The following is a 13,121-nucleotide window of genomic DNA, read 5'->3' as shown; positions in this document are numbered from 1 at the left end:
TATCTCAGTTTCATATTTTTCCTTGGTAGCTTACATCATAAGTAATTGGGTAAAAATTGGTTTGCTTACTGTTGCACATTTTTAGGCTTTCTTTTGATTCATTTGAAGTATGGTCCAATTTCAAGTTTTAATTGTTCAACTCACTTACTGTGATGGTTTGGGATGTTTATCATTTTTGTAGTGGTATAGCAGCTCGTGTGGCAGAACCACCCGAATTATTCCAGCTTAAGTGCCTAAGTCACGCCTCAGGGGCCGTAACACACTTAAATCGGAATAACACATCAGTCCCTCAGATCTAGTCTGATAAAGCCACTTAACTAGGATCAAATACCACACACTCACTTGAAGGTGAGTCACAGAAGAAATACAATAAAATAGGAAAACCTCAAATTTAAGTACTGGAGTTATTACATAAATCAGAGTTTTTCAAGTAGCTGATATAAGTTCACAAAATAAATTGCAGCGGATAATCAATATCGTCGATAGCGAGGAATTGGGAAAGGCCTAGCCCACTACTCCTCCTGCTCCTCTCCTGCCGGAGCAGCATCCCACTCGACCGTCCAACCCGGTGGCAGGGTGGTAGGCCAAGTCACACCATCAACCATATCCTGAAGCGTACCTGCAAAAATTATGCCACAAGCAAGGCTGAGTATACTAATACTCAGCTAGACTTACCCGGTGTGAGGACTCTACTCCTCTACCTCTAGACCATGCATCTATTTGGCTGAGGGGTTTGGTATGCCAAAAGCACTAGCTGAGTCTAAAACCAATTTTTAGCTTTTCAATTTCTAGCATCATTATCTTAGCTAAGTTTGCTCCTTCTAAGCATACATGGCAGCAAGCATTTAGTACAATCAACAAGTTATCTCATGTAAAACCTCATTTCACTTCTTACTTAATGTAGTAAAAGGGGTCAAGCAGTCTCATTAGCTGCGAGAAGCAGACGATTTGAATCGAGTGTTAAAACCTTGCAAGGTAAATCTAAACACACGACATGTCAGGGCACTCCATCCCCACACACGTCAATCGTCCCCATCGATTCCCCGTTCGCGGCCAGGCCTCACCGCCTTGGCATACAATGCTCCACTGACCTTGGCTGCCGCCGTGCAGTGGCCGCACTTGTACCCACCATAGCTAGCATGGGAGACCTAGTCTCAGGTCGCGTGAGGGGTAAAGTCCGCGCCCGGCTTCACTCAGGTACTAGGTTTACTGGTTACCATATTTCCCGACATGTGCTTAGTACATTCAAACGCTTGACTCAGGTATCCACACATTAATCCTTAATTCCTTTTTCCGTATCATGGACAAGGCATCCTCCCTGGATCCAAGTCCATAGACCATCATAGATCCTGTTATCAAGATGAATACAATCAATTCCTGACCTCTCGCGATTGCTAGAAAAATCACTCGACTTCTACCAAGATCCTGATTAGCAAAGCAGCTACTCGACCTAGCATACTAGTATCCATCTCAAAAAGGAATCCTGAGTTCATTAAGTGTAGTAAAGTAGCATATATTGATACGGTTATGCATAAAACCGGGGCTTGCCTTCAATAGCTGGGGCTATGGGGAGATCCTCGATGGCAGTCTCGGGAGCTTGCTTCTGGTCTTCCTCGTGAACAACTCCTTGCTCAGGGATGAGCACGTACTCTCCGTCAGCGAGGTTGCAATCTAATGGATGCAATGAGTAAGATACATGCATGGCATGATATGCAATTTAGCAATTAAAATTGATGGGGGAGGATTAATTTAACATGGTAGGGCTTATTCTCACTACTGAAGATTTTTGTGGTACACTTAGCAAATTAGGGTCAAGCTTGGTTAAGCTAATTGGTAAGTCCATTTTGGTGTTCCACTGATTTCTTCTTAATGTCTTAGTGAAGGTTTATTAAGATTTCTAGCTGAATTCATTGGAGTGAGATTTATTATTCTCTCTCTTTCTTTCTATTTCTTTTATGCTTTAAAGGTGGGTTTGAACTACGAGATAACTTAATAAATTTCCAAAAATTCTGCAAAAATTACATTTGCTTCTTACTGGTGTATAATTCTCTGTCTCAAATTTGGGGCATAGAAATTGAGGGGTTCTCTCTGTATAAAATTATCAAATATTAGGTCAGAGGGGGTGTTTTGAACTACAACTCCCTTTTAATAGTGGGTTATTCTCTAAGACATATTTTTGCTGGCATTTAGATGTTATAACATGACTTTGTACAAATTTTTAGCCACTAATACTTATTAGTTATTTTGTTATGATTTTCTAAAGTTTCTAGCCAAAGGGGTGCTTTCTACTACCACTATACTTGAAAAATATCAAACAACAGACTTCTAATTTTTCCTATCTTCTTCTTTGGCAAGAGCAATCATTCTGAAGTTTGGTAACTTTTTGCTTAAGGGAAGGGTGGTAGGGATTTCTTGAACTAAATGGCCTTTTTCATGAAGTAGGGGCAATGGGTATTATTTTGCAGCTTTCAATTGGGTTTTGCATCTTTCTCTGGTGGCCTACTTCATTATTAATTTGGTAAAAAATTATTTGCCCATTATTGCACTCTTTTTGGCTTGCTTAGGATTTAGTTGAACTATGGCTCAATATCAAGTTCTATTTGTTCATCCTACTTAGAATGATGGGCTGGGTGTTTATCATTTTTGTAGTGGTGTCTTAGTAGTTACAAGTCCACTAAATTTTTCTTAACAATTTTGAAATTGTTTTCATAATTCAAATAATTGTCTTTCTAGTTTAGTTAGAGCCTAATAAAACATTTCACCTAGAATTTGCTCTAGACTAGGGTCCCCTTTATTTTTCCTAGGTTCTCTATGACTTAAGTGGACTATGAAAAATATTTACATTCACTGTTCATTATTTTCCAGTGCCTTTCTCATTTTCCTAAGTTTTGGGCAAATATGGCTTTTAATAAGTAACCTTGTTTAAATATTTAATACTGGGGTGCTCACTATTTTTAAATAGTGCCTAAGTGGGGTTCACACTTCTACAAATTTTCTTAAGTTCAGTACAGAAGCATAACTAATTTTCTTTATTTTAATAAGGTTTGGTTAGTTTACTTAATTAATTCCAAACTCTAAAATTTAAAACAGAAAGCACAGAGTTCACTATTTTTATTTGACAGTTCATAATATTCTGAGTCTAGTAAAATTGATTTGACTAGATTTGGCTAAATATTTCTCAAGATATAAATTTTCTAAGTTCTCTACTGAATTTAAAAAGATTAAATAGAAATGGATAAAGGAAAAATGGTTTTGGAGTGGGGTCCCTGGCGCAAGGTTTTAAACATATTACAGACAGGTCCTCGGTTCACTATTCATCTGAGTCTATGACTCTGCAGAAAATCCCTAGGGTTTCATGAAATCGAACCCGCAATCCTTCCCCTAATGGAACAGTGACCGCGACGGAGGAAAAGGGCAGAGGGACTTACCGGTGGCGAGGTTGCTCTGGTGAGGGGTCAGGTGAGGTCCGGGAGTCTCTAGCGATCACACCGAGGTGCGGATCGCCGGTGATGGTGGTCGGAGCAGGTCGGTCCACGTGCGCAGGCGGGGGAGCTCGTCGACGGCGAGCAATCCGGCCTAACCAGGGCGCGATAGATCAATTAAATGGGTCAGGGAGCTTCACCAGAGATCAAGGAAGATGTGAGCACAAGGAATTTGAGAATGGCTCACCGGATTGCTCGGTCTAGGCCCGGCCGCGGGCGACCGAAGTCCAGCGAAGGCGATCTAGGGTCTCCGGTGAGGTTCTGTCGGGTCCGAGAGCATGGAAAGCTTCACGGGCCACTGTCGAAGCTAACCGAGGGACAGGCGCAGCTTGGACGCGGCTGGAGCGAGCTGGCCGCGGTGGCCGAGGCTTGGGAAATGATGGCGGGCGGAGGAGAGCTCGCCGGAGCTAAGGGAGGGGTGTCTAGCCAGTGAGGGTGAGCACGGGGTGAGGTGAGGCGCGCCCCGGGGGGAAGGCGTGGGCGAGTGCATCCGAGGGGAGGCTCTGACAAGCGCTCAAGGCGTGCGCGGGCGAGCGCCAGTGTGCGCTCTGGCATTTGGCACAACTTCGAGCACGAGGCAACACAGAGAGAGGTCGTGTTCAAGCGCGGATTGGCTCCAAATCTTTGAGATTATGGCCATGATCCCGTTGAGAGAACTCTTCCCCTGACATTCCTTTGTCGTTTGTGTGTGGAGGCTTGCAGGTTTCGCTGACTGGATCAAGAGATATGGAGGGGTGAAGTTGGGTTTGTCTCACTGCCCAACATAGAGAGAAGATCCCGGGTTTGACGTGTCCAGAGCACGCGTCGCAATGCCATCTTCTGGTATGGGGTAGATGGGTTAGTTAGACACATTTTTGTCAATGGGAGCTTAGAGTTTTGAGATAGAGATCAAGGTGAACGCGCTCGGTTTTGGTTCAAAGGCTGAAAATTTAGAAATCTGAATTTCAGATTTCCCCATTAAACCTCCACTTGAATGGCTTGCTTGGAGTTTTTAACAAACTATTTTGGCCAAACTTTTATAATCTTTATTGTAGCTTAGTTAGTGTATTTCAATTTCTATAATTGGTCTAAGCCATGATTCTATGTTTTTCATGGTTCTTTTACCCCTTTTCTCCCTTTCTACTTAAGTGGCTTATTTAGGGTTGGTCTAGGGTTTCAACATTTTTCCCTTTTTTGAAATCCTTATTTGTTTTAGACATGATTCTTTAGATATAAACTTAGTGGATCTTTTATTCTTAAGTTGATTTGGTGCCTCTTGTCCAATTTGGTTTACATGAAATGATGGCACTTGAGTTAGTATTGAGAGGAACCCTAGGTGACACTGGGGTGTCACAGCCTTCCCCCCTTAAAGGAATCTTGTCCCGATATTTGAGTCGGAGTCCTCCCGGGGTGAAGCGAAGGGTGAGACTTGCTTGAAGTGGGTGCTTTATTTATTAAGGCAACTGCTCTTCGAATGTCATTTTCTTTGCAACTTCAGAAGGATGTCCTTTTTAACTTTAGTCTTATAATTAACTCATTCTATTTTAAGATCATTTTTCTTATGTTTTGATTCGAAGGGCAGGGGAGGGGTTGGGCATGATTACGTACCAATTTCCGTAGGTAGACAATCGGGAAAGTTGGAACGCAGAAATTCCTCAGTCTCCCAAGTAGCCTCTTCCTTGGAGTGATTACTCCATTGGATCTTATACATCTTGATCGATTTAGCCCGAGTTGATCTTTTTTTGCAATCCAGAACCTTGGATGGGTACTCTTGGTACGATAGATCTGGCTCTATTTCCAATTATGGCTCTGCTATGATCTCAGTCGGCAATCGAACACATTTCTTCAGTTGGGATACATGGAACACATTGTGGATGGCAGACATTTTTGGAGGTAACCTCAATTTGTATGCCATGGGTCCACATGCTTCTATGATCTCATAAGGTCCAATGTAACAAGGGGCTAACTTGCCTTTGATCCTGAATCTCTGCACTCCCCTGGTGGGTGATACCTTCAAATATACGAAATCTCCCACCTTGAACTGGAGAGGTTTCCTTCTCTTATCATGGTAACTCTTCTGCCTGGCTTGAGCAGCTTCTAGATTCTTCCTGATTAGTTTGACTTTCCTTTCGGCTTCAGTCACTAAGTCAGGTCCGAAAACTTCTCTTTCTTGAGGCTGAGACCAATTGAGGGGTGTTCTACACCTTCTCCCATAGAGAGCTTCAAAGGGTGCCATCTTTAGGCTGGATTGATAACTGTTGTTATAAGCAAACTCTGCCAAAGAGAGGTTCTTATCCCAGTTCTTGCCACAATCGATTGCACAAGCCCTCTGCATATCTCCAAGAATTTGATTTACCCTCTCGGTTTGACCATCAGTCTTTGGGTGGTAAGATGAACTTCTGATTAGCTTGGTTCCCAAACACTCTTGCAGTTGTTCCCAAAATATGGCAACAAATTAGGCTCCTCGGTCAGAGACAATGGTCCGGGGCAATCCATGCAAACACACGATTCGGTCAATGTACAACTCTGCATACTTTTGAGCCTTATCAGTGGTTTGCACTAGGAGAAAATGTGCCACTTTCGTCAGTCGGTCCACAATAACCCAAATCGAATCATGATGGCGAGAGGTGTTGGGCAAACCCACAATGAAATCCATGCTGATGTCATCCCATTTCCACGAAGGTATAGATAGGGGTTGCAAAGCTCCAGCTGATTTCAAGTGGATTGCCTTTATCCTCTGACAGGTGTCACATTCTGATACATATTGGGCTATCTCCCTCTTCATTCTGGTCCACCAATACAAGGGCTTCAGATCATGGTACATTTTGGTGCTCCCTGGATGCATGGAGAATTTGGAGAGATGGGCCTCATCCAAGATTTTCTTCTTGAGATCTTTAATTTTAGGAACCACCAATCTGCTTTCAAACCACAATATACCCTTTCCATCTTGGCGAAAACATTTATACTTCTCGGTCTTCTTATGGAGGTTCTCCTTAATAATTTGCACTCCCTTGTCATTGAGCTGGGCCATGATGATCTGGTCTTGCAAAGCTGGCTCAACGGAAATGTGAGACAAAGTACCAGAAGGAATCACTTCAATTTTCATTTTGCCCAACTCATCACACAGGGTGTCAATGCGAGAATCCACCATAACATAGTTGCATTGCAATTTTCGACTTAAGGCATCTACCACTACATTGGCCTTTCCTGGGTGATAATGTACCTCCAGGTCATAGTCCTTGATCAGCTCTAGCCATCTTCTCTGCCTCATGTTGAGATCAGCCTGACTAAAGATATACTTAAGGCTCTTATGATCTGTGAAGATGTTGCAGTGGGTTCCCATTAAATAGTGTCTCCACATTTTCAATGCATGGACCACGGCTGCTAACTCCAAGTCATGAGTGGGATAATTTTGCTCATGAGGCCTGAGTGCTCTTGATGCGTAAGCAATGACTCGGTTGTCTTGCATCAAGACACAACCCAGTCCAGTGCCAGAGGCATCACAGTACACATCAAATGGCTTGCTGCTGTCGGGTTGCGCTAACATCAATGCGATGGTCAGATGTTGCCTCAATGTGTGGAAGGCATCTTTGCACTTCTGACCCCAAACAAACTTGGCTTCTTTCTTCAACAATTCAGTTATGGGCTTCGCAATTCGAGAGAAATCCGGAATGAATCTTCGATAATAACCAGCTTGATGAGGACATCACCTGCAACATGAGTACGACTACACCAGCAGCACCTCCACATCAAGCGCCACTACCTTCATTAGCTGGGCCAATCACTCGGGCCCGTGCCAGAGATCTTAACTTCATCATGCTACTGAAGAATGAGGGCCCAGAAGAATAGATGACTAGCCCAACTGCGGCCCATAGTGGGCGACCTAGGGTTGCGTTTTCTCCCTTTGACCACCACTAGGGGCTGCGCCCCCTCTCTCTATTTATCTAGGAGCTGCGCCTCCTTTGTTCTATGAGTTTTGTTTTACGTTAGCTTTAGCTACTCTCGAACACGCGCAAACCAGCGCTGTCTTCGTGTATTCAGAACTCTACCCTCGAGTAATAAATTAGATTGCTCGCATCTTTTTCTTGTTCGTTCCTCGCATCTTTTTCTTGTGATAAGGCCGATCTCACATCAGCAAGGTCGGTAACCACATGGAGTTGGTTCAGCGATTGCATTGGCGCCTCGGGCTTGCTCGTCGTAGTCGGATCGCGAGGGTCATCTTCCGCCAAATCGGAATTATCTCCACTCACCGAAAGATCGGGCACTTCAACTATATCAAGTGGTATCAGATTTCCAGGTTGATCGGTGAGTTTATCAAGTGTTTTTTTCTCCTACAGTCCACAAAACCAAAATTCTGGTTAGACCTTATCCCAGCACCCTTTTGAGCCTCGCACTTTCTTTCAATAATCTGCATTGTTGAATTTGTGTGCTTTCGTGTCATTTGTTGCTGGTCACATTGTGTTTTTTTCACCATCCTTGTTTCTTCCACCGTTCAAACCCTAGCACGCCGCCACCATCTCCCGTTTGATCACGCCACAAACCAAGTCAATGCCGCTTCCTTGTTTTTCTCCTTCGGTTACGTCAAAAAAAACAGAAACAAAAAAAAAGAAAAAAAGAAAACAAAAGAGAAAGGATAGAACCAGAGAACAAACAAAAAAAAGAAAGGAGAAAGGTTGTCTCATCTCGGTCGTTTTAAACATAACTTAAGGTACCTTCCTTAAACCGGGCATAACTTTTCGCTCGGTTGTTCAAAAAAATCTGAATTTTTAGTGTAGCTCCTATTTTGTTGCTTCTTATGCTGAGAAAAATATCAAAAAAATCATACAAAAAAGAAAAACAAAATCACCTGTGATTCCTACTAGTGCCTTTTTGGCCTCGCTAGTACAATATTTACTGTACTGCCATTCTGCTAGTTCCATCCGTCCTTTGCACTTGTGGCCTGCGATATAGTTTCGTGTTTTGCACTATAATTCAACTTTGCATTATTGTTTGATCGTGCTAATCCTTGACTTGAGTGCAGCCTACCCAGAACTCCACATATTTCTACGACGAGCAGGTTTCTGTTTCTCCAGGCAATCACTCACCCAATCTTTCACCGGTTCCACCTATTGGTTGCAGTTCACCCCGGTGGCTTAGTAAGAGTAACACCCAGATCCTAGGCGACGTGGCGGTGAATCACTGAGGTGGCGCTGCTCGGTTAATCAGCGGCCACCGGACTTTCGCCGTGGCTCTGCCGCGTGGGTAAGCTCGCCAGCGCGGTCACAGCTCGGTGGATCTCATCCATCTCCGGCTGGCCGCCTATAAATTGAGTCTGGGTGCTGCTTCTTCATTGCATCATGCACACAAGCTCTTAGGCAATTGACTCAATTGCACCAGAAGAACTCCCACCGTCCGTAAAAACCATTCCGCCAAGCTCTTCGCGGCCGTGAAAAGCTCTTCCATGGCCAGCGCTCCTCAGGTCAGTAATTCCCAAATTGCATCATGTTCTAGCTAGTTTATAGCTTCTTATTGCTCTCAGTACCAACCAATCGAAGTTCGGCAAAGGACTTTTACTGGAACGCTCATCTGCTCTGTAGAACGCCGCTGTGACACCCCCTCTGTCGACCCGCTCCTTGGTTCGTGTGTACCTAACCTCTGGTGAACCCATGAACCTTTCCCCAGCTTCAATTTGGCTAGCCATGCCTTCGGTTATCCGAAACGCATTGATCCATTTGATCACCCGCACTGTCACCGTGGTCAGAGCAAGATAGACCACCATTAGTGAAATTGATTGGGGGGAAAGGTGCGGAAGGGGTCTAATCTGGTCTCTGCCACACGGGAGCCCCAGCCGTTGCGGTATCCTGCTGGCGTAGGCTTGCCGGAGTTCGACCAGCGCGGTTCCTCGTCGTGGACCATGGTCTGCGAAGAATTAGAACATGGGGGGGGGGGTTTATTGTAAACTGTCAGCGACTCGCAAAATAGTGCAGGAGACCCAGTTCTGGTTATTCCAAAAGGCAGGGTTGTTCTTGCAAATTTTACGCGACGCGTGCGTGCGGGCGCATTTCTGCTGGCAGTGGGCCGACCTGGGCCAGATTCGGTCCAACGCTGTTCATTCCTTTTCTTTTTCTACCAGAGAAAAACAATTCTCGAAAATTGTAGAAAAATCCCTAAAATGTAAAACCAATTTTGCTAGATTCCTAATTTTCCATGGAATTTAATAAAAATAATTTTAGGATTTTTAATCCAAGATGGAAATTATAGAGTATTTAAAACAGCCTAAGACCTTGCTTCTGGATTTTTAGAAAATAAATAATAATTCCAAAAATCCCCAAACTTTTTAGATGACCCTTATATAATATTTAGAAACCTTTGGTATATTTTGGTATGAATTGGACCTTGTTTGATAACTAGAACCCAAAACCCTACCTCCCTGCTCTTTGAACTTCACCGTTGACTCCGGAAACCCTAAGTTCTCGGAGTTCCGTGAAGGAAAGTTGTATTCAAGATTTTAGAAATAAACCTTTACTATTCTTGCACTTTCATGAGCATTACATGGCATTCATTCTTATATATATATGGTTATATTTAGAAAACGAGGAGGAAGTTGAGGTATAAGAAGAGAAGACTTCACCACCACCACCTGCGGAACATCAGGCAGGAAATTGTTTTTACTTTGACATCTGCGGATCTGAGCCTGATTCACCTATAAACGAAGGCAAGCCCCGGTGCATTTGCCACCTCCTTGTGTTTTAAAAATATTTTTCACTTGCTTGATGCATTAGGTGATAGGAGTTGATTGCTAAAACAATTCCTGCATTACCTTCCTTGGATTTGATTACCTTCCTTGAAGTCCCTGTTTTACAAAAAGATTTTGATGCTTAGCCTTGCTTTAGAAAAACAAAATGTTTTGTTTTCACAAAAGATGATATGGCAAAGTGGGTGGGATGTTTTCGAAAATAAAACTTGATGGTGGATCCATCATGGCCGTGATGGGTTCCACATCGGAAAAGATGTACCTCTGCCAGGTACGAAACTTTGGGTTGAAATGATTAAGCTGAGACCGGGCGGGTGACTTACACGAGAAGAGAGTCTCGGTGTAGTGTCTCCGTCTGAGTCGATTAAGGACCGTCTCGATGTAGGTTTGCTGACCGAGGACCCTTTAACTGGTCACATGCCGTGTCATGGGTAAGCTTTGCCTCGGGCAGACTAAGGCCAGAATAAGATAACACGCAATGGGAGTGGAGCGATGGCGAGAGTAGCGTCTACCCTCCGTGGCAAGAGGCTGGACAGTGGTGTATCTGTGCTCTCGGTTGACGTGAACCTGATCTGGTCTTAAGAACCTCGGTGGCGGGTTGACATATGCAAGGTGATGAAGACATCCACACTACTGATGCATCTATACCAATACAAGTACCAATTTCTGGTCCCATTACTCGCGCTCGTGCTCGTCAACTCAACCATCAGGTGATTACACTCTTGAGTTCATGTCCATCATATTTAGACCATGGAGACCCGTGCACTCTTGTTTTGCTTAGGAATCAGGGAGAAGACCGAAAGGGAAAAGGATTTGAACATGCTGGATTCGGACTGCAGAAGAACACCAACTTGTGACGGTCACCACGGTCAGATGCGGGCTCGGATTGGAATGTTCAAGCACAACATGGAAAGCTTATCAAGTCTACTTTCATATGGATCCGGAATTATAGTCATATCTGTTCTGAGGCCGCCGTAATCATTGTTTTCTTACCGAGACATTTCCTGCCTTTTCTGCCCATGGTGCTGCGTCACCCTATTTTGGCCCAATGGGTCGTGTATCAAGTTAGGTCCATTAGGGACGCATCCTAGGGTTGCAGCACGACCCCAATACCCTTGTGGTCGTCCTCCCATGTTTATAAACCCCCTAGCCGCCACCAAGAACAGCGGGTTTTGTTTAGATCAAGTTTAGCTCTCGCTACTTGCTTGCAAGCGCGCGTGCTAGTTCAGCCGCCCGTCTTCTTGTCTTCGGAACCCCACCATATTGTAGTTTGATCTTTAAACCTACATTTAGATCTGGTAATTCAGTACTTGTTCTACTTGTTCTTGCTAGTTCTTCGATTGCTTGCAGGACGAGTGCCCTAGTGGCCAGGGTGTCACGCTCCACAAGATCGTGACAGCCATAGGAGGTGGTGTATCGGTTGCTAAGGCGCAGCGTCTTTGGAAGGCTGTAGTCGGGCCGTGAACGTCGTCTCCTCCCCCAATCGAGTTATTCCACACCCTCTCATCGAAAGATCGGGCAATCACCCAACGGGTGCACATCAGTTGGTATCAGAGGTAGGGCCCATTTTAAGAAGGTGGGAATGATGAGGACATCCTCCACTATTACCCGTTGGCAAAGACGCAATTGGCCCAATTGGCCCAATTGTAGTCGGACGGCGACCGTGTGACCCTCAGAATTATCCCACCTCGCTTAACTTGGGAGGAGGAAGCCACTTTAAAAGGGAGAGCCACCCTTCCCCCATTGGACTAGTCTTTTGGGGCGATTGGGCCTTTCCCTCAGTTGGTGTGCTTAATGAACTGTTGGGCTCCGGGCAACCCTAATTTGTTGGGCCTCGGCCAACCCCACCTGGGCTGGGTGTATCATACAAGACAGTCTATTCTTGGTAATGGGAACTCGTCCTTTGGAGATGCCTTGTTGAGATCTGTGAAATCAATGCACATTCTCCATTTACCATTAGCCTTCTTCACCATAACTAAGAAGTCTCTTCACTTCATTCCGAGCACCTTCAGCTTTGTCTTCAGACATCTTCCGAAGCCTTTGTTTTCTTGGCCTGAAAGATGGATCCACATTGAGTGAATGTTCCATAACATCTCTGTTGACACCACAGAGATCATTAGCTGACCAAACAAAGACATCTTTGTTGTTGAATAAAAATCTTAGCAAAGTCTTCTCTTGCTCATCAGATAACTGAGACCCCAGCAGTACCCTTTGTTCTGCTATATCTTGACATAGAAGCATAGGCTTCGACTGATCCACCGAAGCAGCCTTTTCTCTTTTATATTTATACTGCTGACAGGCTTCAACTCCATCTATGTTATGGATTGCCTTTGAATCTGTCCAGTTCCCTTCAGCCCTTCTGGCAGCTTCTTGACTCCCATGGACAGCAATGGGCCCTTGTTCCGAAGGTATCTTCATGCATAAATATGCTGGATGAAGTATTGCTTCGAAGGCATTAAGTGTCCCTCGACCAATGATTGCATTATAGGGGTACTCCATGTCGACAATGTCAAAGACAACCTGTTCAGTCCTTGTGTTATGGACGTAGCCGAAGGTAACTGACATTGTGATTTTACCAAGTGCGACAATCTGCCTTCCTCCGAAGCCACAGAGAGGGTGTGTAGCATCATGAATCTTGTCCTCTGGCTCTTGCATCTGTCTAAAGGCCTTAGCAAATATGATATCCGCTGCACTGCCTGTGTCAACCAGAATATTATGGACCAGAAATCCCTTGATGACACAAGATATGACCATAGCATCATTGTGAGGGTAATCTTTGAGCTGAAGGTCCTCCTGGGAGAAAGTGATTGGAATGTGGGACCACTTGGACTTGATGAAGGGTCCCTGCACCCCAACATGCTGCACCCTTCTCTGCGCGTCCTTCTTCTGCTTCTTGTTAGCCGGCTCTGAACTTGAACCACTTGTTA

Source organism: Zea mays, chromosome 8 (genome assembly GCF_902167145.1).
Source record: "Zea mays cultivar B73 chromosome 8, Zm-B73-REFERENCE-NAM-5.0, whole genome shotgun sequence".
Lineage (NCBI taxonomy): Eukaryota > Viridiplantae > Streptophyta > Magnoliopsida > Poales > Poaceae > Zea > Zea mays.
Note: the sequence above shows the minus strand (reverse complement) of the source record.